Source organism: Aotus nancymaae, unplaced genomic scaffold (genome assembly GCF_030222135.1).
Source record: "Aotus nancymaae isolate 86718 unplaced genomic scaffold, 86718_ANA_hifiasm-v0.15.2.pri h1tg000008l, whole genome shotgun sequence".
NCBI lineage: Eukaryota > Metazoa > Chordata > Mammalia > Primates > Aotidae > Aotus > Aotus nancymaae.
In genome coordinates, this window is record NW_026988419.1 from 36269371 (window position 1) to 36297180 (window position 27810).

General features: G+C 41.2%; 1 protein-coding gene and 1 pseudogene across 5 annotated transcripts in view; one reads left to right on the plus strand and one right to left on the minus strand.

The window, feature by feature from the left end:
• The window catches only part of ANKRD44 (ankyrin repeat domain 44), a 348906-nt gene that overhangs the window by 33629 nt on the left and 287467 nt on the right, over window positions 1-27810 (plus strand). The window lies entirely within an intron of this gene.
• Window positions 16737-17133, minus strand: LOC105718383 (ATP synthase F(0) complex subunit C2, mitochondrial-like; annotated as a pseudogene).

Genomic DNA, 27810 nt, shown 5'->3' on the forward strand with positions numbered 1-27810 from the left:
AGAGAATGGACAGTGCTAGTTTGTGGAGGCCTCTGAAAACCCTCTAAGGATTTTAGGGTTCATCTTGTGACCATGGGGAACCATGAACACTTTTGATCAGGGGTTGCGATGTGTGCCAAATGGCAGTTTAGGATGAAAGATCTAACCATGATGTACATGGAGAATCAATGGCTTGTTGATTGCCTGGACTTTGTGGTGCTGTTTCTCAGGCCACCTTCCAAGGACAAATGACTTTTTATTGTGTACTGATGGGCTCCCTGGTATTGTATGAGGAACTGACCCTCACAGTTTTATTAGTTAGGAGAGGGAAATGTTCTATCACCTGCATCTCTTAAATCCTCAGGGGCAATATTTTGCCAGTCTTTGAAATGCGGACTGAATGATGGATATGTGATCCACTCTTAAATGCAGTATGGCTAAGCTCAGCCCTGCAATCATGTGGTTATGAAATATTATCCAGCCTGAAACCATAAGAAAAAACCCGCTTAGTCTGACCTACTCACAACACATGAGAACCTAACATTTGAAAGGATGTGGAAAAACTGGAGAACTGCTGACAGCACAAAATGCAAATGAGAATTCCATGTGGAGGGATTCTTCTCTTTTTGGTATTTTCTTCTTTTGCATGTTTGCTCCAGACCACACCACCTGTTTCTGCTCCAAATGTTTCCAAAGCCAAAAGTCTCTGCCTCGGAGATTGGAAGTACTTGCTTGCTGGTGACCTACATGTCACAAACAGAGAAGGGAAAGAGGTGGTGGCGAAGAGAAAGTGAGTAGAGAGATCTTTTGGTCTTACTGTCCATAAAAGCTGGGGGCACGTGGCCTGTGACATGGATGTAAAAATCCTCCATCTTTCCCTTTATAGAGATAAAAGTAAGTTATGTGGCAGGGCGCAGTGGCCCACACCTGCAATCCCAGCAGTTTGGGAGGCCGAGGTGGTTGGATCACTTGAGGCCAGGAGTTCAAGACCAGACTGGCCAACATGGTGAAACCCTGTTTCTACTAAAAATACAAAAATTAACTGGATATGGTGGCATGTGCCTATAGTCGCAGCTACTTGGGAGGATGAGGCAGCAGAATTGCTTGAACCCAGGAGGTGGAGGTTGTAGTGAGCCAAGATCACACCACTGTATTCCAGCCTGGGCGACAGAGCAAGACCCTGTCTCAAAACAAAACAAAACAAAACAAACAAAAAGTAAGTTTTGTAACTACCTGGATGTACATTTAGGTTGCAGAATAAAAAACAGAATCTGATGCATTTCATCTTTATTTCTATTCATTGTTGACTTTTCTGCAATAGAACACAGAAGCTTAGCATTTTGCAGTTTAACAGGCAGTTAAACACCACTTAACCCCATAGCACCAGCCAATTGCCTTTCTTCCTAGCATATTTCCATCCCTCCCCTCCCCACCCATACTGTCCTGATTGCTGCAGTCACTATTAGCTAATTTGCTGCCCCCAGAGATGCTGTGTTAAGATGGCTCTCTGATTAGGTGGAAGTTGATTAAGCAGAAACTGCTTTATGCTGTCACTGGAACTGTGGAAGCAGTGTGAGAGCTCCTAATTCTGAGCCTCCTCTCATTTTGCTGTTGTCTCAATTAAGTTACTTTTCTATGATTTGTGGCTCATTAGCATCAGTGACTCCTAACTGCCTATTCTCATCCTTGAGTCTTTCCAGCCATATGTGAATGATATATGCTTAGAGTCCCTTCTAATTATGATGATTTCCTCTTGTCTTCCTGAATGCTGGTGACAGTGCTATTAACAAGATGAAAGTGAAGCTTTGGATAGAAATTCTATGTCTTGAAACTCCTTGGGACCTCTTCCATACCACCCCTACCGCTTTCCCACTGGTTAAAGCTTGAGTATTAACTGGGTGGTTAAGCACTATCATCTGGGATGGCAGGACCTGTGTTTAAAACCTTGAGTAAAATTACTTGACTTCTTTAGGTCTCATTATTCTGCAAGACTAGATAGGAGTGGTATTTGCCCCAGAGGGTAGCTGTGGATTTTGATGGAGATAACGTATGTAAAGTCTTCTGCAGTCACACTCTCCAGAGCTGAGGCTCTTACTCCATCTTCCAGATCCTCACTGGAATGCACCCTTTGCAAGGCACCTCCTCTAGGACAGCTTCTCCCTTCTTGAATTCCCATAGTGCTTCATTGATATCTCTTTCTAGCACTTAACAGTTATGTGCCTGACATGATGGTTAAAATTTTACCTTCCCCTTTGAGACTCTAAGCACCTCTAGGCTAGGGAAGGGCTTGGTGCACCCTGTATCCTCTGTACTTGTGGGTACCAAACCCAGATAAGGATCAACATCACTTTAGAAGCTTTGAAAAATAGATTCCTGGGTTCTAGCCCCAGAGAGCATCCTTATGAGTCAGTCTGGAGCCTAGGCACCTGGATTTTTCATGAATACTACAGGTGTTTCTGCTGTGGGTAGGCCTCAGACCCCAGTTTTAGAATCAGTTCTATAAGGCAGTGGTTTCCAATCTTGTCAAACCCAGCATCCTCTTTTATGTATTTTGTAGCATCCTCTTTACTTCCTAAAATGGAAACTCACAGATAATAGAACTCACACACAATATTTAAAAAGAAATCAACATAAGACTCTAATTATAAAGGAGAAATGACATGAAAATAATTTATAATAAAGTAGCATGTATTTCAGTATGTGCACAGTTATATTGAAGACATAATAGTTACATTTTTGCTCATAGTTTGTATTTAAGAAATATTTAGCTGAATAGTTTCAGTTATATATTAGTACTCTTAAATATAACCCTAGAAATAAGGGCAAAAAAGTCTTTTCTTGTATATCACTAAGAATATGACAACTATAAATATAGACCAACAGGTATGTTATAGAGATGTCTCATTAATCATGAATGACATTTCTGTAAGAGTCTTCATTTTTAGAGATGGAATAAAAACTCTTGGTAAAGTTTTTTTTTTTTGAGACTGAGTTTTACTCTTTTTACTTAGGCTGGAATGCAATGGCATGATCTTGGCTCACTGCAACCTCTGCCTCTTGGGTTCAAGTGATTCTCCTGCCTCAGTCTCCTGAGTTGCTGGGATTACAGGCATGCACCACCACGCCTGGCTAATTTTGTATTTTTACTAGAGATGGGGTTTCACCATGTTGGCTAAGCTGATCTTGAACTCTTGACCTCAGGTGGTCTGCCCGCCTTGGCCTCCCAAAGTTCTGGGATTACAGGTATGAGCTACCACACCCAGCTGGTACAGTTCTGTACAAAATACATTACCTCCTTCCCTTGATTTATAGGGTAATCAAATTCCTAGAGAATTCAGTGTGTTTAAAACTAAACAACGTATTTAACGAAATGCATAGTTTTAAGATCTAGATTTAGATATTTATATAAACTCTTTCCCCCTCTTTTATGAAAATCATTTGGGATGTGGGCCAATCCACCATTAAAAGAGATTTTTCTGGAGCACTGTAGGACGGGAGTGTTCCTGCTCCCACCCCTCCCGCCGCACCCCCCCGCCCCGTATGCCAGCAGAGCCCTGCAACCATTGTAACAACCAAAAGCCCCCAACACAGTTCCAAGCCTTTAGAGGAAGTGCTACCCCACTGAGAACCATTGCTGTGAACACAGAAAGTCCAATAGCCCTAAACGATCATTAGTACAGAATTCTTGTGGCCTCCAACAGGTTGCCTGGCCCCGCAACATGGTGTTCTGTACATATTTGTTAAATAAGTAAATGAATACTTGAAGTAAATGGCATGGATCCCTGCTTCTAAAAGTTTATGAGTGTGTCTTGTGTTTTGTTTTTTTTTTAAAGAGACTGGGTCAGGTGGGCACGGTGGCTCATGCCTGTGATCACAGCATTTTGGGTGGCCAAAGTGGGAGGAGCTCTTGAGCCCAGGAGTTCAAGGCCAGCCTGAGCAACATAGTGAGACCTTGTCTCTATAAAAAATCCAAATACTAGTCAGGTATGATGGCATGTACTTGCAGTCTCAGCTACATAGGAGGCTTAGGTAGGAGGATTGCTTGAGCCCAGAGGTTGAGGCTGCAGTGAGCTGTGATTATGCCACTGCACTCCAGCCTGGGTGACACAGCGAGACTCTGTCTCAAAAAGAAAAAAGGGAGAGAAAGAGAGAGAGACAAAGTCTCAATCTGTCACTCAGGCTAGAGTACAGTGGTATAATCACAGCTCACTGCAGCCTCAACATTCAAAATTGTCAGATTCAAACAATCCTCCCTCCACAGCCTCCCAAGTAGCTGGGACTACAGGTGCATGCCACCACACCTGGCTAATTTTTGTATTTTTTCTTTTTCTCCATAGAGATCAGGTCTCTCTATGTCGCCCAGGCTGATCTCAAACTCCTAGCCACAAGAAATCCTTACACTTTGGCCTCCAGAGTGCTAAGATTCCAAGGTATAAGCCACCATGCTGGGCTGAGTGTGATTTTCTTTTTTTTTCTAAACCAGAATTGGTCTCTATTCTTTGTCCCATTATAGAAACTCTAAAGTACTTAAAACTGAAAAAGGGTTTTGGTGCAGGTTGGGTTCTTTAGAAGAAGATGCTAAGACAGAATTTGGGGTGTGAAATGCTCGTTAGGGATCAACATGTAGGAAGTGAAGGATGCAGGACTGGGCCGAGGGAGAAGTTGAAGGGGCCTCAGCACACCTGGCAGGAAGCCCTGGAGTGAGTGTTTGCAGTCACCATGTCTTGCTTTGGACCATCATGGGCCTTTACATCCCTACTTCTCAGTTGTAGGCAGGTTGTCACAGGAAGGTTGTGATCTCAGGTGAGGTGGTTCTCTGCAGCAGGGCAGACCCTGAAGGAGCTGGCAGCTGGAGGCCATGTGCTGACCACACTCCGCACAGCTGGGCAGCAAGGCCTTATTTGAGGGGAGGTCATCTCAGTTTGCCATAGGCTTTCATAGCGACCCTCACTTGTGCCTCAGAGCAACCCTAGGAGATAGGTACAGTTATTCCCATTTTATAGATAAGGAAACTGAGGCTGAGAGAATTTTCACTAACTTCCCTGATTCAATTACCTAACTAGTTAATGTCTCAGTGAGAACAGGAACCCGACTTCTAAATGCAAGTCCCCTTAGTGTTGTCCACATGGACTTGACAATTCTCATTCATTCATTCATTCAGTCATTTGGTTGGCTGGTGTGAAGTGCCGTGCTCTATGCTGCAGTGGGGCAACTGAGCTGCTCAAAAGCCTGTCTGATTCAGACTTTTGTGTGTGTGTGGTTGATTGAGTAGCTTACAGGTAGATTAGCATGGTGAGGTGGAAATATCTGAATCCTTTTATTTACAGCTTTTATCACTTGATCAGCTTAATTTTTAAAATCCTTGACATGCCTGAGAGCTGCTTGTTTTGTGTTAAGATTTTCCTTATAGGTTGTTCTTAGCATAGACAAGGACATTTAATTTAGGGCCTTAGGCCTTCAAGATATCACTTCCCAGGCTTCAGCCAACTGGTGTTTGTGGGTGAACCAGCCAGCTGGCAGCTGCCTCGGAAATCTGACAGGCACCCCAGGAAGCCCAGGCCGCAGGTGCTGGCCTGGCTCCTAGGCCCTGCGCCCTCTTTCTTCCTCTCTTTTTCCTGGGCAGCTTCAGGTTGAGCTCTCAGTGGCCTATTGAAAAGGGTTTCAAACCATTTCTAGATCCCCCAGTGGGAAACACTATCTTTAATGAAAGGCAAAGCATTTTGGCTACTGTGTATTAGAATAATTTTGGCTTTTTAGCACATCGAATGGGAATGATTGTTAGACCAGAAGGCTGGCCACAGGCAAGTCCAGTGGAATTCTTAGAATCGTCGGCCTTCCTAACTCTGGCAGATGAAATAAGCATAACGTAAACATTTTTAGTATAATACTTTAATACTTTTAAGACCAGAATTCTTTTCAAATAATTAAAAAAAAGATGACAAAATATATGCTCACTGTAAAAGTGAACCTTTTGTCCCCTCCAATGCTGTCACACCCCTGGAGCCCTTGGTAGTAACAGTTGAGTGTTTTTCATCCCGCCTTTCTCTGCTTATTTGAACATAAATATATTTGACCATGTGTTTTTTTCTTCCTTTTCAATAAACATGACACTGAATATAGGTGTGTTATAAATTGCTTTATCCGTAAAACAATATATTATGCGCATTTCCCCCCCAGGTTAGTACATAGCTTCATAATATTCTGTAGTGTGGGTGTTTCATGATTTATTCAATCATTTCCCCTGTGGGTGGACATTCAGTTTGTTTCCAGTGTTTGTCATTAAATAATGCTGCTCGACTGGGCGCAGTGTTTCACACCTGTAATCCCAGAACTTTGGGAGGCCGAGGCGGGCGGATCATGAGGTCAGGAGTTCAAGAACAGCCTGGCCAATATGGTGAAACCCCATCTCTATTAAAAATACAAAAAATTAGCTGGGTATGGTGACATATGCCTATAGTCCCAGCTGCTTGGGAGGCCGAGGCAGGAAAATTGCTTGAACCCGGGAGGTGGAGTTGCAGTGAGCCGAGATTGCACCACTGCACTCCAGCCTGGTCAACAGAGTGAAACTCTGTCTCAAAATAATAATAACAATAACAATAATAACGTTCCTATAGGCTCCGTAGAGCTGGGGATAAGGAGGTGAACAAAAGAGAGTTGCTCCAAGCTTTCCAGAAGTTTATGTTGTAGTGGTGGGAGGTCATCTATAAACAGGGAAAGCAATAGGGGAAATAGGAAATTGCAATTAGAGATAAAGCTTCTGAGAAAAATAAAGCCATGCCAGAGTAGAGGAAAGGCCTCGTTAAGGAGGTAAACTAAGCTGAGACAACGTGACTCGGGGAGACAGTCCTCTGGACACCCGCAGTGAGAGCATTTAAGGCGGGGGTAGATTCTAGTCCTAGTGGAGTCTGTCAGAGAGCCTTCTACAAAAGTTGTAAGCAGTTCACTCCCCACCTAGCAGCTCTCACAGAGGCTCTGTTTCTCCACATCCTCCTCAGCTTTCAGTGTTAATCATCTTTACATTTTTGCCAATCTGCTATGTGAAAAATGGGTATTTCCCAGACACCTTTTTAATACGCTCATTGACCCTTAGCATCTTTCTTTTCTTCGAATTGCTTATTTAATTTGCTGTTAAAAAACTTGGGTTAACTATCCTCTTCTGACTAGTTTGTAGGAGCTCCTTGTCGATCAGAATCCGTGGCTTCTTAAGTGTCCTGACAAATTTCTCCTCATTTTTCTTCAGTCTCTTCCACTCTGCGACTTCTTTCCTGATTCAGCCCCGGAGGATGAAGGCTTGGTGAATCCTGAGGAATTAGGAACCTTGAGCCTTGGGACTTTGAGCTTTTCAGTGGCCCAAAAATATGTCTAAAATCAGAAAGAAAGATTTTATTGGCTTCTTTGAATATTAAAAGAAAAAAGCAAAATCTAAGTTAATGTATATTTAACCAATCAAATACCTGTAAGACATAACTTGATGTCAGCCAGTCATTTTCAGGTCAACTCAATATATAGTTATTTATAACCCAAATAAAAGTTAATTTGTATTTAGCATGGGAAGTGGGTGTCTTAGTCTGCTCTTGTGGCTGTAACAGAATACCATGGACTGTGTGGCCATAAACAACAGGAATTTATTTCTCATAGTTCTGGAGGCTGCTGTCAAGTTGCCGACGAGGTTTGGTGTCTGGTGAGGGTCCAATTCCTGGTTTATAGATGTCCATCTTCCCGCTGCATCCTCACATGATGGAAGGCATGAGGGAGCTCTCTGGGTCTATTTCATAAGGGCACTAATCCCACTCTAAGGGCTTCACGCTCCAAACAAAACAAAAACTTTTTAGTCTTGGCTTACCCCATTGTATTAGTCCATTTGGACTACTAAAACAAAATACCTTCATCTGGGTGGCTTATACACAGTAGAAATTGGCCGGGCGTGGTGGCTCACACCTGTAATCCTAGCACTTTGAGGGGACAAAGCAGGTGGATCACGAGGTCAGGAGTTCAAGACCAGCCTGACCAACATGGTGAAACCCCGACTCTACTAAAAATACAAAAATTAGCTGGGTCTGTGCCTGTAATCCCGCTACTTGGGAGGCTGAGGCAGGAGAATCGCTTGAACCTGGAAGGCGGAGGTTGCAGTGAGCCGAGATCATGCCACTGCACTCCAGCCTGGGGGACAGAGTGAGACTCCGTCTCAAAAAGAAACAAAAACCAATAGAAATTTATTTCTCCCAGTTCAGGAGGCTGGGAATTTCAAGATTGGGGTGCCAGCCTGATAAGGTTTTGGCGAGGGTGCTCTTCTAGTTGCAGGCTGCAGACTTCTTGTTGTGATCTCATGATGGAAGGAGCTAGCCAGCTCTCTGCAGTTTCTTTTATAAGGATCATAATCTCTAATCCCCTCCCAAAGACTCCAGCTTCTAATACCGTCACTTTGGTGATTATAATTTCAACATACGAATTTTGTGGGGGACAAACATTCAGGCCATAGTAGCCCTCTAAGAGAGTTTTAAAACCTTGGGCCAGGGTGGTGGCTCATCCCTATAATCCCAGCACTTTGGGAGGCCAAGGCAGGCAGATTGCTTGAGCCCAGGAGGTCATGATCAGCCTGGGCAACATGGTGAAACTCTATGGCTACAAAAAATAAAGAAATGGTGACATGCACCTGTAGTGCCAGCTACCAAGGAGGCTGAGGTGGGAGGTGGGAGGATCACTTGAGCCCAGGAGGTTGAGGCTGCGCTCCAGCCTGGGCAACAGGGCGAGACCCTATCTCAAAAACAAAGTGACCAACAAAAAAACTGACTTGCAATGCATTAGTGGATTGTGAATTTAATGGGCTATGGCTACATTAAAAAATAGAGAATATGATTTTATATCACATTTGGTAAGATAATGTCAGTCTATTCAGAATTCTATGACAAAATACCTTAGACTGGATAAATTATAAACAACAGAAATTTATTGCTCACAGTTCTTTTAGTTGGAAAGTTCAAGATCATGCCACCAGCAGATTCAATGTCTGCTGAGGGGCCACTCACTGCATCATAGGTGATGCCTTCTTGCACAGTCCTTACATAGTGGAAGGAACAAGCTCCCTCAGGCCTCTTTTATAAGGGCACTAATCCCATTCTAAAGGCCCCACCTCTTAACTCTATTGGGAATTAGGCTTTAACATACAGATTTTGAGAGGCGAACATAAACACTCGGACCATAGCAGATAGATACTGTTTCTTAAAACTTTTGTTAAGGCTCTATTTTTGTGTGTATCTAGACCAGCCTCATAATTTGTGGGATCTAGTGCAACATGAAAACGTGAGACTCCTTGTTAAAAAATTCTTAAGAATTTCAAGATGGCAGTAGCAGAGCGTTTAACCAAGAATGGGGCTCTTCTCCACATGGGGCCTGGGCAGCTGCACAACCCGCTTGCCCATGGAGCCTGCCCTGGTATATATGTATGTGTATGACCTGGGTTGAGATGGAAGATTACTTTCTAAAGCCACTGTACTGATGTGTGCCAAGTGTGTGGAGTACCGTGACCTTTCAGCCACTCCTGCTTGGTCTGCTCACCTGTGCCTTGCCAGCCGGCTCCGCTCCCTTCGTTCCTGCCTGCCGGTGCCCATTTTCTGCCATATTGGCTCCTGGTTGGTTATGCCCAGCTCCAGTGCCACCGCTTCCTCGTCTCCAGCTCCCCCCTTCCCTGGGCTGCTTAACAAGTCTTGAAGGCCCTTGTGAAATGGCTCAGACACCGCCTACAGTTAAATGCTAAGGTTTCTTTTACCTTTGACCAGCTGTCTCTCCTCTGGGTCAAGGAGTGTTCAAGATCATGGCACCAGCAGATTCAGTGTCTGCTGAGGGCCCACTCTGCTATTTATTACTTCTTAAAAATTCCACCTGTATGTCCCTGAAGGGCTTCAGACTCATTTTCTGCCTCACCTTTCCATCCCCCTCCAAAGCTACTCTTATTTCTATATTCATCACTTTGCTGGGTGCCACTAATGTTTACTCAGTTGTCCAAGCTGAAAACTGGGGATTATTCTTTATTCTTTCATTCTTTCTTCTTCCCCACCTCCTCAGAGCCCACGAGTTGCCAAGTCTTGTTGGTTTGGCCTCCTACATAATTGCTTTAGAGTCTGTTCTCTCTCCTCCATGTCTGGCACAGAGTCTGACTCCCGAGTGGGATGTGCAAGGCCTAAACTCTGATCCTCACCTGCATTCTCATCCTCACCTCCCACCCCTGTCTCCCCAACCCCTGCTGCAGCCACAGATCTGTTCCCCCAGGTTCTCGGACTTCTTAACTGGGAGCAATAGCATCACCCCATCCTTGAGGACATTCAGAAATGTGACAGGGGCATTACTTTAGTTGTTGTCATGATTGGGAGTTGCTGCCAGCAATGAGTGGGTGGGGTCTGAGATGGCAAACATCCTGCAGTGTGTGGGATAATCTACCAGACATGCAAGTGTTCTACCCAGAATTGCAGGTAGCCACCCTGCTGAAAAACAGAACGTGCTGTGTCATGCCTCTGTCCTTCGTACCTCCCTTTGTCTGAGATGTCTCTCAGTTTTCTCTGCCTGGGGAACTCCTACATGTTCTTCAAGTTCCAGGTTAAAAATGCCACCTTCTCTCTGAAGCCTCCTGTGCCCATTTTGCACACTGAGGTTAATTGGTCCCAGGGTACTCGTACCTCCCCTGGGCCACTTTGAATATGTCTTCTCCTGACTTTGTCTTCCCAGCACCTAGCACGGTTTGGCAGGTAGTATGTAATCAATAAACTAGAGGGTGGCGTGGCTTAAAGAAATGCCACCAGGAGCTCCTCAGCTCTGCAGTTCTTGGATTAGGCTTTACTTGTTATACTTAAATTCTGTCTTCTCCTTCCTACCCTGCCCCCTCTTTTCCTTTCTCAATTGCAGCCTTTCTAACTCCGGCATGCGCTTCTTCATTACTACAGATTGGCTATCTTCCATTGTTACAGTCATCTGCAGTTCCTCGAGGCATCTAAGAATTGAAATAGATCTTGGCCATCTTTGCTCCCGAGGTGTGATTGCAGTAGTTACAGCTCCTGTTTCCAAGGCAACAGCCTTCTGTTTATGAGTAGAGTGCTTCTTAGTGGATCTCCATTAGGAGAGAGGAGTCTTACTGCTCAGGTCTCCATATTCAAACTTTGCCTGCTTTATTGCTTATTTATAAAAGGCCAGTTTACCCTGGAACAGGGCAGGGATAAAATATTACTTTGTTCTGGCAGTTTAAAAACTTTGTTGAAGCATACTATACATGTGGAATAGAGCACATTTAATAAGTATAAATCTCCATGAACACACTCTATGAGTAGCACCCAGATTAAAACAAAACAAAACAAAATACATTACCAGCACCCCAAAGCTTACTAGCTTTTCATGGAAATGTTGGATTATTTTTTGAGTATGCATTTCTTATTTTATCTGAGTCATTTTTTCCCCCAAACCAGCTGTAATCTATGGTTCCACGAGATATGTCCTAATTTAAGAACACTGAGCAATCAATACACCTATTAGACAGATAGCTTTAGATCATTACTATTTTAAAAACCATTTAAAAACATGATTTCCCCAGTGTTAGGGAGGGGTCCTGGGGATAAAAGCCTCCAGTCTGATGGCTTCCCAGTTCTGCTGAGTGAAGGCAGGGCATATGAGGAAGGCCTCGGTCCAGGCTGATTCGTTAAGCCCATGAAAAGCAGATGCATGCAGACATATAGACCCCCTCCTCCTTATCCCATTCACCCCTTTCTTCCATTTAATAAAAGTCACTTGTGTATCAGCTGGTGCAAGTGGGCATTTTGTAATCAGATCATTCCAGAGTGAATCCCATCTCTGTCATCCACACCATGCGACTACAGTTCCTTCTCTCTCTGGATTTTAAGTTTTCTCACCTGGGGAGCATCACACACTGAGGTCTATGGGGAGTGGGGGGACTAGGGGAGGGACAGTGGGAGGTAGGGAGTTGGGGAGAAATGCCAGATATAGGTGATAGGGATGGAGGCAGAAAACCACATTGCTGTGTATGTACCTATACAACAATCCTGCATGTTCTTTACATGTACCCCAAAACCTAAAATGCAATTTATATATATATATATATATATATATAAATTTCCTCACCTATAAAATGGGAACAATATATTTCTCTCGCAGACTTAAAGTCAGGAATACATGAGATAACAAGTGTAAAAAATGCCAGCATTGTGCTTGGTTCACAGAAAGTCACAAAAAATGATAGTTTCTCTCTTTTCTCACCCAAAGTTGGAAATTGTCAGAGCCTTCATCACATTGCTCCCAGATAACTTGTCATCTCTTTGCCTCCTATTTCCCCTGCCCCAGTGTAGCTTAGATGGTTCTTTCTCCAGATTTATCTTCCTGAACCACGATTTCTACCTTTGCTATTCCCTTATCAAAAAGACTGATAGATTTTCACTGCACGTGTGCTAAAGCTGGGCTTAAAAGGACTTCATAGATTGGCTCCACAGTGTCTGGCGTATTCCCCACCTTATCCTTCCTATTGTGATGCCCTTGGGCCATGGCGAAGGAGGTAGTTGGCCACCCTGTGCCCTTCTTTTCCTTTCGTAAAATCTGTGCCGGGTTCCTCAGCCTTGCCACAATCTAGGACATTTGGCTCCTTCCTGGAGATCCCATTCTGGATCCGAGAATTTAAGGAGCTTCAGCCTGAATTTGAGACTCTGTGTCAAGTCGGGTCTGGCCTTGCCTTTGTGCTCCACGCTGGGGGACTGGACTTTGGCTTTGTTCCCAAGTTGTGATTTCTACCTTGCCCCTGATTCTGGTGACTTTTCAGTTCCTGCCTTGATGCCTTACTTTGACCCCAGCAACTCTGGAATGGCTTCTCCCTTGGACACTCAGCACCAAGAGATAGTCTTCCCTCCACTCCTGGTGCTTTGCCTTGGATACCCCTACTCTAGCCCTGGACCAGCTACTTACTTAGATAACCATCATTATTTGGGGCCATTGTTTTCGGATGCCCTGTTTCATGGAGCAAATACCCCTTAGTACCACGGCATGTTACTTCAGCATGAGTTCATTGGGTACACTTATTTGGAATTTGGGATATCTGGCCTTTTACCTATCTAGAACATGGTGGATAATTACAAAGCATTAAAAGGTGGAGCCAAACATAGATGCTGAAAAGTCTAAGGATTGTATTTTTCACTCTTAGGAGAAGGCCTCAGGCCCTCAGAGGCATGTACTCTTTCTTTAGACACGTGGCTAATTGGCTTTTAAGTGCACAATAAATTAGCAACAGCCAATTCTTCACAATAGGGAGAAATGACAACCTATTAGAAAGATGGGGGAGGATGGGAAAAATGATAAATGCATAAAGGAGCTGAAAATTACATTAAAAATTCCGGAGTGATTTTAGTATTTTAAAAGACACTGAGAGCATCCTTGAAATATAGGATGTTCATGATGGTGACCCTTAGTCATCTGCAAAATGTCCTTATAACTTTCTCAAGATGATAAGGAAGAACGCTACTATACATTTTAAAACATCCACCTAAAATAGCTAAAATAAAAAGTGTTTCCACGTTTATTCAGGCTAAAGCTTTATTCATTCACTCATCTAATATTCAATGAATGCCTTATTATGGCATTGTTCTAGGTGCTGAGAATATTTTACAGAGCAAAACAGACAAAATCCCTGTTCTCTTGAAGGTTAATCTAGAAGACTGGGCTTTTCAGAGAAAGTAATTTTCCATGACCGGAGAGGGTCAAACTTTTTGCCTTTATTATTTTTAATAGACTGTACAGGATATTTTTCTATATTGTGAATAGGAGGTTAAATGGAAGAGATTATTTCTCACATGCTCAAAACTGACTCTATGAATGTCATAAAGCACATTGAAAGCCTCTGAGGCACTTGACTTACTTAGGTTATTTCATTTTTCATCACAACAGGAAGTAGGAAGTGTGGTTTGTTTTTTGCTGGTGGGGAAATGGCAGAGTAGAAAGGTGCAATGACTTGCCTGGGGTTATACAGAGTTTAGTGACACTCTTGCGTGCCCATACTAGATGATTTCTCATTTCCAAGGTCAAGTGTCTTGGTTGGGGACTGTCATCCAGTTCATGTAAAGAAAAAGGAAGAAAAATGCCAACATTTTAAATGTAAAAGTTAAAAAATGGAGTGATTTAATGTTTGTGTAATTAGTCCTAAAATGAATTCCTCATCTGTGATTTTCTGGGTCTGATAGCAGACTTGAGATCGGTTTGTATATTAGTGGCTTAACTGGCTCTCTTAAGGATGTAATTTCAACTGTAATTTTCCATTTTCCCCCTTTTCCTCTGGCATGCTTATAGAAGGTTCTTAGCTGTTATTTGAGGCTTTCTAAAAATTATCAAAATGAAGTAGCTACTGAGCTTTAATTTTGGTCCTTAATCAGAAAGGACTGAAAATGATGGTGCTTGGTGGAGAAATCTTTAGTCTTCACCTCCAGCTGAACCCCTGAAAGACTATGAGTTCCACCCCTCCAATAGGTTCCACTTGCATGAGCAGTCCTTCTCCCATGAAAGCACAAAGCCTTCATGTACAGCTTTCCTTTTACCTGGTATTCAGTTTGTGACTTTCTGCTTGGAGAGTGAGCATTTGATTTATTACTTTTTAACTGAAGGTCATTTTTATATATGGCTATGTCATATGCTTTACATTTTAGCCCTTGGAGGATGTGACAAAATACTTTTACTACTCGATTTCAATTTGTGAAAGCATAAGTTTTTCAGATTAGAACTCTTATATTATACTGCTAACAAAGCCAAAGGGTTGAAATATTATTAAAAACATTTCTTTTTGTCTTTCTTTTTAAGATCATGGAATTATGTGCTCTTTCAAGTGTTAAAGGAAAGCGATACCCATTGGTTTGCAGTATTTTCATGGTAACATTTAATATGCTTTGTTCATAAATGGTCTCAATTATAATACTCTCTGCATATGAGAAAGTCTATGCTTAGGAGATAGAGAATCATGAAACAAAACACTATGTCATTTTATTAGACAAGGCAGAGACAGTAAAGAAAAAAAAAGAGGTAGCCCACGATTTCAGTTTTAAAAAGCTGTTACTTAAGGAAGTATATTAACATTTCTCTGACTAAAATAAGAAAAAACTACCTGGCGTGTGGAAGAGGTTGATGGTGTGTTTGCACTTATTTGGAATTTTGGCTAGAGTGGGATAGGGGTTGATGTTGGACAGAATATTTCTATGAGGAATGAGTTCTGTGGGAGGTTTACAGGTTTTCTCAGTGTGCCCAAGATGCTGCTGACTCTTTTACCATCCTTGTCATTGAGCCAACTATTGTTTTCATTTTGTAAATGGCAATGATCATTAAAAAATCGAGACCATTTAGTGTCTTTTAAAAGAAAACTGTATAATTTTTAAAGAGCTTATGAAAGCTGATCTGATAACTTTGACCTAAGTATTTTGTCCATTTTGTCTGGGATATAGAGTCACAGGTTTTGATTTCTTGAACTTGGGAAAAGTTATTTTCTCATCACCCTCAGGGGTCTGGAAAAGGTTAAGGAAAGATTCCCATACGATAAATGATGTGAAGGATTCTAGTGTCCAGGAGCATCCTGCCATCTCTGGGAAGATGCAGAGGTGAGGAAGACAAGACGAGCCCTTTACTGGATGAGTGCTAGAGCTGAAGACTTTCTCCTTCTGTAAAGATACCCTGAGGGAAAGGGAAGAAAGCCACCCCTTGTTATGAATTATTTATTGAAGCTCAGACTTCAGAGATTGTGAAAAATGATACTTAAAACTCAGAAAGGTTGATGCTAATATCAAACCCTGACAGTGCATGCTGAAAACATGCTGGGAAATTCCCTTCAAGAAATCTAGGGTGCTTTCTGCTTAAGGAATGGCTATCAAAACAAAAGATAGCTGTTGAATTCAGAGTGCTTCAAGAGAGATATTAGTCAGGATACTTATTTGGTCAAAATAAGAACACAGAAGTTTATTTTACTCTCATCTATTAATGGTTGGAGCATAAACAAACTAAGACTGAGAAGATGGCTCCTTGATGTTGGGGATAAAGTTTTCTTTTATTACTGTGCCTTCTCTACCACACGGCTTCTATCTTTCAGCTAAGATAGTTGGTCCAGTTTCTGTCACCATGGGAAAAGAAACTAGGAAAGAGGAGGGCAGCCTCCTTTCTTTTCCTTTTCCTTTTTTTTTTCTTTTTAAAATAAGAAGCGTGATCTCACTATGTTGCCTAGGCTGGTCTCAGGCTCCTAGGCCCGAGTGATCCTCCTTCCTCAGCCTCAGGCGTAGCTGGAACTACAGAGGGACACCACTGCACAGGGCTTCCAGTTCCTTTCCTATTAAGAACTTGACCTGGAAGTTGAAAACATCTGATTCCATTGGCCAGAATCAATCACATAATTACTTTTCTACAAGGGAGACTGGGAACTGTAATCTTTAAGGAGGCAGCCATGTGCTCAGCTAAGGCTTCTGTAACTCTAGCGGAAAGAGAAGATGGATACTGGGGAGACAGCTAGGAGCCTCTGCTACACTGGAATAGGGACATTTACTCTTCGGTGTTCATGTACTGCTGTGGCTTTTAAGCAAATTCAAACTTGACATAACACCTTTTTTTTCTTATTAATACAGTATTTGTCTTTACTCTGTCAAACCCTGAGCTAACCATGTTCCCCAGGCCATCTGGGAAGTATAGGAAAAGGAATATACAGGGCTGACGAGACATGGGAGAAAGAACTATGGGAGGTGGAGACGGCTGCTTCACATGGCAAAGAGGATGAGAAAGGCCACTGTCAGGTAAAAGAGCCCCATGGCTTCGTAGAGGGCAAAGCCCAGAATGGTGTAGGAGAAGGGCTGTTGCTTCAGAGAAGAGTTCCTGGCATAACCAATGATGAGGCTCCCAAACTCAGTCCCAATCCCAGCCCAGAACCGGCCACCCCCACTGTGGCAGCCCCAGCCCCAGTGAACCTGGCTGCTTTGTGGATGTCCCTTGAAATGGCACTGGTTTGGAAGCTGCGGCCAGGGACAAGTGAGGTAAGGGGAGGTGAGACTGCCAGGCTGCAGACACTGTCACATGTTCAGGGAGCGGATGCCTTAGCAGTTGTGAGGTGCTCTTGACCAAGGAGGGAGTGGAGGCGAACTTGGAGCAGGCGTACATTTTCAGCGAGTGAGGGGCTGTGGCAGGAGAGCTGCGCCTAGTGCAGGGAGGAGGAATTATTATTCACAGACAGCACCAGACCATATCATGCAATGTTTACATCTTGCTTAATGTATTGTTTAGACATCCATGTTAGGAAAAGTAAATTTTGAATGTATTGTCAGTCTAAAGTTTTTTTTCTTTTTGAAACGCAGTCTCACTGTGTTTCCCAGGCTAGAGTGCATTGGCATGATCTCGGCTCACTGCAATCTCCACTTCCTGGGTTCAAGCGATTCTCCTGCCTCAGCCTCCCAAGTAACTGGAATTACAGGCACGTGCCACCACCATGCCCAGCTAGGTTTTTGTATTTTTATTAGAGACAGGGTTTTACCACGTTGGCCAGATTGGTCTTGAACTCTTGGCCTCAAGTGATCGCCCACCTCGGCCTCCCAAAGTGCTGGGATTACAGGTGTGAGTCATCACATCTGGCTTGTCAATCTTAACTTAAAAGCAACTGTAGTTTCTTCAAACATTTTTCTGTGGAAAGAATGGGCTCATTTTGGTAGGTTGAAATTTTTACATGGAATTTCCATTAGCACAAATCCATATACCTTAAAATGAGAAAAGGCTTCCGAAAGGGCACCCACTAGGGGATAGGTAAAAATCGTTTATTCTGCATGGGAATTTGATTCTGGAGTTGTCGGTGGTTGGTAAATAGAGTTCACTTTATGATGTTCACTCTAGGAATGGAGCCAAAACATTACAACCTCATTTATGACTTTCCCCACCTCTGGGGAATCATATTAAGTAATTTTAGGGCCTGGGTTCTAAGATAATTTTATTAAAATAAAAATACGTCTCTTGTTTCTGTACAAGAAGATAGTGCCAGAAAGCTCTGCCATTTATTCTTTCTGGCTACTTCCTGTCTGGATTTTGTTTATTGCTCTCCTCGCAGAGTGCTCTATCAGAGGGAACTACCGTATGGCTGGGAAGATTTGTTTGTATAACAGTTTGTGAATATTTTGTCCTGGCTGGTAGGAATTAAGCTGTTTCTGATAGATTCTTGTTGTGAAGCCTAGCACATACCATACATTATAGATTTTTAGTTGTGATTTCTACTTGCATGTGAATTTGCATTTTGCCCTTGGTTTTTCTCTTATCCCATCACACAGAAGAGATGATTTCGAGGTGTGAGTTTTTTTCAGATCCTGTTTTCTTCATAAGGATGAACTAGACTTTCAGGCTGTCTCTTCTGGTCATCACTGGAGTTAGCAGGCCCTGTCACTTGTTTGATATGAGACAAATGTTCTTGTTGTCTTAGTAGTATAACGTCTCAAGCGTTGTTCTGATTTTTTGTTTAGCAACAAAAGCTCTCAGATTCTCTAGGGTCCCTCGTTATCACTCCTTAAACACTCTTCAGAAGGCTCGGCAGCAATACAGCTACTATGGAAGAGACAGGGTGTGCACAGTCATCAAAGCTTTATCTTTGGCATACAGATTCATGTTTTTAGAAAGAGAAAAATTAGAAAAGAAACAATTTTTTTTAAGAAAAGATTGTCTACCTTTTTTTTCTTTTTTTCTGGTTGGCAAAAAAGCATTTGATGAACTTCCCTTTAAAAAATTGTTTGGCTCAGGTCTCTGTTTCTAGGAAAAATATTCTTATCATTTTTTAGGTGAGGCCATGGATGCGTGATTTTGCTTAAGGTCGTATAAGGTAGTATGACCTGTTTTCTTTATTGGATCACATCCTCTTCTTTTCTTTCTACTCAAATTATGTGCACACTCATGGGAATCCCACACAAATGTGAAACTCCTGGACCACATTCTTTTCAATGAGTTATAGCAAGTGACTCTATTTATAGATGAGCAAAAGGTGGTTATATGCCCCAGGAGATACGTTAGCATTTTAGATAAAGTAAGAACCTAGAGAAGGCAGACTCCCTCTGTGGCAAGTCCTTCCTGCTGGGGTCTGGTCTTATTCATCATGGTGTCTCCAGTGCCAAGCTCAGCACCTGGCACATTGGAGTCTGCGGCATATGCTTGTTGGCTGTTGAATTAGTGACTATGAGTTGGAGGATGACAATTTAACAAAAAAGAGAAAAGGTTTGAAAGTGAAATTTCAGGCAGTCTAATGAAGGTTGGATGAACTTAGATGCAGAAGGGAAACAGATTATCTGCAGGAGTCTGGAAAATCCTGGTGGGCTAGATAAGAGGAACCTAGATCCAGGGAATTTAAGAAGGACCTGTCTCAAAACTGGATTTTTAACTCCCATATCTTCCAAGTACCTTTGTTTTTGCTTCTTAAGTTTATGAAGTTATTTTTAAGGTTGAATCTGTTGCTGCATTGTGTTCTTAGTGTGCAGCTCTGGGAGCGGGGATACAGATGTGTATGTGTGAGCAGGAGCTGCTCAGGGAAGGCCTCTGGTAGGAGCTGCAATGCTGGACTCAGTGGCCCAAACTTGCATCCCTGGGCCCAGAGTCCTGAGATCATCCTGCTTTTCATTTTTACTCACCCAGTTCATTAATCTTCCTGGACTGTAAAAGCTTACGTTATTGCCTTTGTAGGAGAACTGTGCTTAAGGCTGCTTTACCTAGTCTTTAAGAGTCTAGGAGGAAACTTTTGGCAACATCTTTCTGTCTAGGCTGCAAGGTTTGGTACATGGTTGAGACCTGAATAATGGAAACTCTGGCTTCTAAGTTTTAGTGTGTTGGAAGTTCTTCAGAACTCCCAGAACACTTCATGAATATCTACTCAGAGCAAGGATTACATTTCTATCCTATGGAAAGAGATCCTGAAACAAAACATGAGGACATATTTTGAAACACCATTTTGAAGAAAATGGAGCAATCACTAATTATTAGGGAAAGCCAGTCAAAACCACAAATGAGATACCACGTCATACTCATCAGGGTGACTATTTATCCAAAAACCAAAAACCAGCAAGTGTTAGTGAGGATGTGGAGAAGTTGGAGACCTTGTGCTTTGCTGTTGGGAATGTAAAATGGTGCAGCTGCTATGAAAAACTGTATGATGGTTTCTCAAAAAGTTATATATAGAATTACCATTTGATGTAGCAATCCTATGTCTAGGTATATATCCAAAAGAATTCAAAGCAGAGAGGTGAACAGATATTTGTACATTCATGTTTATAGCAGCATTATCTGTGATAACCAAAAGATGGAAATATCTCAAATGTCCAGTGACAGATGAATTGATAAACAAAATATGGTACGTACATATAAAGGAATATTATTCAGCCTTAAAAAGGAAGGAAATTCTGGCCGAGTACAGAATTTCCAAAGTAATTGCAGCACTTTGGTAGGCTGACGTGGACGGGTCACTTGAGGTCAGGAGTTCGAGACTAGCCTGGCCAACATGATGCAACTCATCTCTACTAAAAATACAAAAGAAAAAATTAGCCAAGTGTGGTGGTACATGCCTGTAATCCCAGCTACTTGCAGGGCTGAGGCAGGAGAATCGCTTGAACCTGGGGCAGAGGTTGCAGTGAGCCGAGATCATGCCACTATATTCCAGCCTGGGTGACAGAGCAAGACTTAGTCTCAAAAATAAATAAATAAATAAAAGATAAATATAAAATAAAATTAAAAGGAAGGAAATTCTGATACATGCTATAACATAGCTGAATTTGAAGATATTATGCTAAGTGAAATAAGCCAGACACAAGAACAACTACTCTATGATTTTTATTTATATAAGATACCTAGAGAAGTCAAATTCAGAGAGACAGAAAGTAGAATAGTGGTTACCAGGGGTTAAGGGGTGGAGGCAATGTGAAGTTACTGTTGAATTGGCACAGAGTTTCAGAATGGGATGGGGAAAAATTTCTGGCAATGAGTGATGATAATGGTTGTACAATAATGTGAATGTACTTAGTCCCAGTGAACTATACACTTAAAGATGGTTAAAATGGTAAATAAAAAAATTTTATTTTTATTTTTGTGGGTACACAGTAGGTAGGTGTATGTATTCATGGGGTACATGAAATGTTTTGATATGTGCGTGCAATGTGAGATAAGTACCTCTTGGAGAATGGGTATCCATCCCCTCAAGCATTTATCCTTTGTGTTACAAACAATCCAATTATACTCTTTCAGTTTTAACACGGTAAATTTTAAGTATACTTTACACAATAAAAAATTGTGCAAAAATATTGAATTGTTTTAAGATACTAAAAAAAGAAAAATGGAACTGAAGAAAGTCATGATTTTTTTTCCCCAAAGATTTATAATAATCACTAAAAAGCTGACTATTACTGTCAGTTGACTCTTTTAATCAAGTAAAAAAAAAAAAACCTTCTGTCTTTCTGTGTGCTTTTAATTTGTTTTTTAAAGAATACCTCTTAAAAACTATTGTCATATCAAACTGAACTGGTAAATATTTAGCTTTCTCAGGTGGGTCTACATGGTACTCACATTTGTCCAACTGACTTTCTTTGCAAAATTACCTGAAAGAGAGCTAGTGACGTTGCCTATAAAGAAATCCCACACAGTGATTGCTACCACCTCAAAGAGAGTCCTGGAATCTGCTTAAGCTCACGCACCTGAAATTTTAAACACTAAACCTATGCAGGGAGAGTGCTTTCTTCTTGGAGATTGGATTGGTATTTTCACCTATTCTTCTTCTTCTTTTAAGATGAGCTGCTTTTAGAGGTTTAGGGACATCAACTGACTTCTCTCTTTTCTGTACCTCCTGAGGCATCCAAAGAATGAATACAGTTTTATCCCCTTCCTCTCTCTTTATAGAGTTGGTCTTTCATCTGTGATCTATGAGAAGGCTGAAGCCCCCTGACAGGACAGTTTACGATTTATTGGGAGTACATGGAAGTCCTGGACTAGGGTGATGTGTGTACCTCAAATTGCATAGGAGTGATTAGCTTAGAATATGAACTTGTTGACTTGTTTTTATACAGGGCCTTACATCCCCTTCTTTTCCTATCCCATTTTCTGAAACACCAAGGCCTTTGTTTTAAATCTATTCTAAGGAGGATTAATGTATTTGTATATACCTGAAGTCTTCTTTGGAAAGAATCTTAAAAGTGTATTAAAAACTCGAGCCTGAAAAGATGTTTAACTTCAAATTCATAACATTTTTTTTTCCTGTTCATCTGTCTCAGTTTGATTTATTTCCTTCTGTAATGACAAATGCACTTTGGTTTTGTTACTTTGATGTAGGTAACTTGTGTTCAAGTTGTCATTTGGCTCTGCTGTGCTTACGTGTACTTCTTATAGAGCCGTTGGTGTATGGAAAACATCTAAGTTTTGGAGCATTAAAACTGAAAGGTCTTTCAAAGACATATAGTCAGAAACACATCAGAGAACAGCAGGAATCTTTTGTACTCATGCTCCTGACAGTTAGGGATCTGATCTTAACTGTTGTCAAGTTCAGACACTTAGTGATTTAGAAACCAGCCTGGTCCATTGTTGCACAGTTACTAGAAACTAGTTCATTATCTGAAATCTTTTCCTTTTTAATTGCTTAAGTCTTAGTATTCTGCCATCTAGAGAATTAAATGAAAATGGTACGAATTCAATGACACTGTGTCTAAGCTTTGAAAACAGGCTCAAATTACAGATCATCCACACATTTTCTCACAAACCACATATATGAAAGACAGCCTCCGTTAAGAAGTATAAATAATTCAGAGTATCTTAAAAATCCCCTCCAAATATTTTTCTAAAGTTAGACCAGACAGATCAAGATTCCTTATTTTTAAACTGCACCCAGACATTACGCTTTTCAAAGGCCCCCTGCAATGTACAGCACAGATGCGTGATTAAACTTTATTTGGTGAAAGTCTCGCTGCTGAAGTGCAGGGTCCTTCCTGCTCTGGCTTTCATTATCTGACTCCAGGAGCATTGTTACCTTGGTCAGGGCTCTAGCCCTATTGGCTCTGGCTGGCTTGCGCTGGCCACTGAGTAGCTGCCTTCGGCAGGGCAGCCTGGCTGGTGAAACCCAAGGGGGCCGCCTCTTATCACACCATCAGGGGTGGCAACAGTAAAGCATGTAACAACCTGGAAAAAAGGAAGTTCACAGACAGGACTGTAGCTCTTCTTTTTGTTTTGGGCCCATAACTTACAGTTTATGGAGTCTCAATTCCAAAACTATGACGTTTAAAGCAAGGCATGTTAGATTTATGCCTTCTTGCTAGACAAGAAGGGATACCTAGCTTATATCCAAATAGGAGCTTGCATGGTTGCTAATTTGGTTTTTCTTTCAGAGTTGGGGTGTGCCCACAGCAAGTAATTGACCTCTTGGTGAATAAGGCCCCAGGCTGCTATATTGGGCCTACCTTTTTTTGTCACTTAGCTGGAGTTTCTCACAACAGCGTTCTGTGTGTTCTGTGTATGCTGAGGTGACTACTCAGGGAGCTGAGCTTCCAAAAGGATGGAGCCCAGCCCCAGGAAGGGTGACCCCACAGACAGAACTCTGCGAGGAACAGGCAGCATTCCCATCCTGCCTCCACTGTCTGTTTCTCTCTGAGTATCTTCTTCATTCCTTCCTTTTCTAAAGACCGCCCTTCTGACTTCTTGGACCACAGTCATGGAACATGTGGCTTACAGGTTCAGCCAAAGAGAGAGTGACACTCACTCTTTCTCTCCTTCTCATATTCTCTGGACAGGGAGTCTCCTTGGCTGCCCTAAGCTGAGTACTTCACTAGTTCAGTTAACTATCACCATGGGCCTCAGGGCAGCACCTTGCTCTTAGGAACCTGATTGGTAGACGTGTTTCAAGGATGGAAGGGGAGCATTTTGAAAAAGGTAGGTAATCTGATAGGTGTGCACCCCACTGGGGACATGATGAAGTGCTACAGTACACCTAGTATATACTCCTAGAGGATCAATTTCCCCCCTAGTTTTAGAGTAAACATGATCTTGATATTAAAACAAATATATATATGTGTGTCTGTGTATATATATATGTGTATGTATATGTGTCTATACACAATATACACATGTACTAAGGTGGAACATTTGCAAGAATTTTAAAGATAACCATGAGGGAGAATAATTAATTTTGTATTTAAGAGATGCTCCTCTGCTGTTAGGACATTTTGGTAGGATAGTTCAGGAAGTACTAAAATTTCTGGCCAATTACAGGCTGGAGTTGGAAGTATTTTTTTTTTTTTTTTAAGATGAAGTCTTGCTCTATTGCCCAGGCTGGAATGCAGTGGTGTGTTCTTGGCTCACTGCAGCCTCTGTCTCCCTGGGTTCAAGTGATTCTCCTGCCTCAGCCTCGCAAGTAGCTGAGATTACAGGCACACGCTATTACACCCAGCTAATTTTGTATTTTTAGTAGAGATGGGGTTTCTCCATGTTGGCCAGGCTGGTCTCAAACTCCTGACCTCAGGTGATCTGCCTGCCTCAGCCTCCCAAAGTGCTGGAATTACAGGCGTGAGTCACTGCACTGGCCTTGGAGTTGGAGGTTTAACATGAAATCATGTTGAGTTATTGAGTATTTTTGCTTGTTTTAGTTAAGTGAGGGCAGAAGATTTGCTGTCCGTGTATTACCGAATTGTGTACAGAATACTCCCATTGTGGGTGGCTGGGCTAAGAAACATTAATGCAATCTTTCAAGAACCCTGCACAGATTATGAGTGTGTTTCTGGAATGAGGCAGAATAATGAGATTTATACAGTGTTGGTGGCATCAATGGGCTTGTAAATAGTTAACTCTTTCACTTGTAGCCCACTTAGAGTTGCCTGTCTGTGTCTCCTCATAGCCCACTGCACATAGTGTGACTTTCTTTCTCTTGGCCCCAGAAGGAAGACAAAACTAACTGCAGTGCTTTCACTTTAGCTAGGTGAGATTCCAGCTGAAGTACTTTTCTGTGATTTAAACACCTACATGGGAATATCTTGGAGAGTTAGGAAAGAATTAACTTATGAAGACGTCTACATTAATGTCTTTCTGGTCTCAGGTTCTTCCAGAACCAGAATGTAGAAATATACATTTCTTTTTATATGTATATTCCACACATATATGGAATATATATATAGCATAATTCATATTAATAGAATAATGCAGAAATCAACATTATTGAAGACATTAAACCACTGATTTTTATTGACATGTGGAATATGTATGTATGTATGTATGTGTAGATAATATATAGTGGCAGAATGTGGATATTGATATTGTTGAATACATTAATAAACTATCCACTGTGTTTATTGATATCCTGGAATACGATTCTAATATCTTATTAACTGAGATAATGTCAGTGTTCTGACAGTGCGAATTCAAAAGCAATCAGTAGATAAATTCGGAAAGTTTCTTTTAATGATCCTCTTTTAATTTTCCCTAAAGTATAAAAACAATTTCCTTAAGATATTAAAGAAAAGAAAATTATGATTGTACCATCCTTATACAGGAGTTTTCGTTTTGTTTTGTTTGAGACGGAGTCTTGCTCTGTCACCCAGGCTGGAGTGCAATGGCATGATCTTGGCTCACTGCAACTTTTGCCTTCTGGGTTCAAACGATTCTCCTGCCTCAGCCTCCTGAGTAGCTGGGATTGCAGGCACATGCCACCACGCCCGGCTAATTTTTGTATTTTTAGTAGAGACAGGGTTTCACCATGTTGGCCAGGCTGGTCTTGAACTTCTGACCTTGTGATATGCCTGCCTCGGCCTCCCAAAGTACTGGGATTACAGACGTGAGCCACCATGCCCGGCCTACAGGAGCTATTTTTTTTTAACTTTTATTTTTCTAAATAAACAAACAAAATCACTATCACGGCAACAAAATCTTTGTAATAGAACTAAGAATTCCTGAATACTTCAGGGAGTATCCTGAGGATAAGTTAGACTTAAGAGTATCGATATTGGATGCCACATGATCTGTATCTGTTATCAGCTTACAAAGAGCTTTTAAAGCAGTCAGGTACCATAAAAAGTCAAAAATATTTGTTTCTGGCCTCTACTCTTTCTTGGGTAAAGGATTAATTAAGGGTGTAAACTGTCTTTCAAATAACTCTTTTCCAAGCGCTGGAGGAGTAAATACAGGCCTTTTGCCTAGCAGCATTTAAAAATCAGTATAAATATTAGCCTTATGGTTCTTAAAAAGATTTAGTTTAAAATGAGAATTTTGCAGCTAAAATATTTGAAAACTTGAGGAATATTTTTAACATGTAGATTATCAGGATGCAACCCTAAGGATTTTGATTTGTTAGACCTGGGACAAGGGGGAGCAGGAATCTATATTTTAAGTCTTTCTTAGGGATTCTGGTTTGGGAATAAATATTTAGGTAACAAAACTAGATAACAGGCAGAGTGGTGGAGTCCAAAAAAAGTTTGTGTGTACCAATGCCTGTTCTTTTTTTTGCCGAAAGATTAAAGAGTTTTATTGTATGTGTTATTTTGAGACTTTTTTCCTACTTAAGCAAAATTTTTTGCTTTATTCCTCCTTTGATTTTGCACTTAGCAATTTCAGGATAAAGACACAGAAGGTATCTTATCATGGCTATTATTCCCATCCTGAAAGAATAATCCTTCATTTGGAGAGTGTAGTTGATTATAAAAACAAGGACTGATGCATAAATGTTAATATTACTCTGAGAATTTTTGATTATAGCAGTCCTAGTATGTCTTTTGGAGAAAAAAAAACTAAGCAGTGGAAACATTCTTTTTCATATTTTTATAGCTGAGATTGACATTTATGCCTCAGTTGTTGAAATTTAGGAGGTTGAGGAAACAAGCTGGAATTTGGGTCCGCCCAAGTGTAAGTCTAGACGAACCAGTCATTCAGTCTGCATTCAGTTTGCAGAAATAAAATTAAGCCAACTTTGTTTTGAAATATGTGAATCACAACAGCACCAAGATCCAGAAAGATTAATGGGCAAAGAGTAAGAACAGATTTTTCACAGGAGGAAATACTTGCAAGCATGCCTATAGAAAACCACTCCACTCCAAATCAAAGCAATGGAAGGAAGAAAATAATGAGAAATCATTTTATGCCTATTAAACTAATACAAGTAATATAAAGCTGATGTGATCTCAGAAAACGAGTATATTTTTTATTTCTGGCAGCAATGTTAATTAGTTCAGTTCTTTTCGAGAACACATTGGCAGTGGATGTAAAAAGTCACACAATTGTTCAGACTCTTTGACCTAGTAACCCACTCCTTGGAATTTATTCTAAAGAAAAAAAACTGTAAGAACAAAGATATTATTGTGCTGTTATTTCTGATGGTGAAAAATGAGAAAGAATTTGGATGGACAACAACAGACAAATAAAATGTGGATGTTTTTAAGCTACTCAAAAACATATTCAGGAAGACAGTGAACAAAGAAAAAGGTTTGGAAAAAAGCGTAGTAAAATGTATATACGTGTATTATAATAAAGTATATAAAAGACCTATCAAGAAATAAATATCTTTGTTACAGTTTTAGCAATATATGTGAATTTAAAAACATTTAAAAATATATTCGTAATAAATAAAATATATATTTAAAAGAAGCATCATAAACCTTGTTAACTCACAAGTTTTCTCCTTTCTTAGCATAATGCAGTGAAAATGGGTGAAGTGAGATGTGTTTCATCTGAAATTTGAAGGGCTTTACAATTCTTCTCCTTTAACTAACTTACCACCCAAAATGAATTCTCTAGCCTTGTCAGCTGTCTTTTCTGCCTCTGCATTTTTTTCAGTTACCCAAGTAAAGTCTTTGCTGGCTCTAGGAT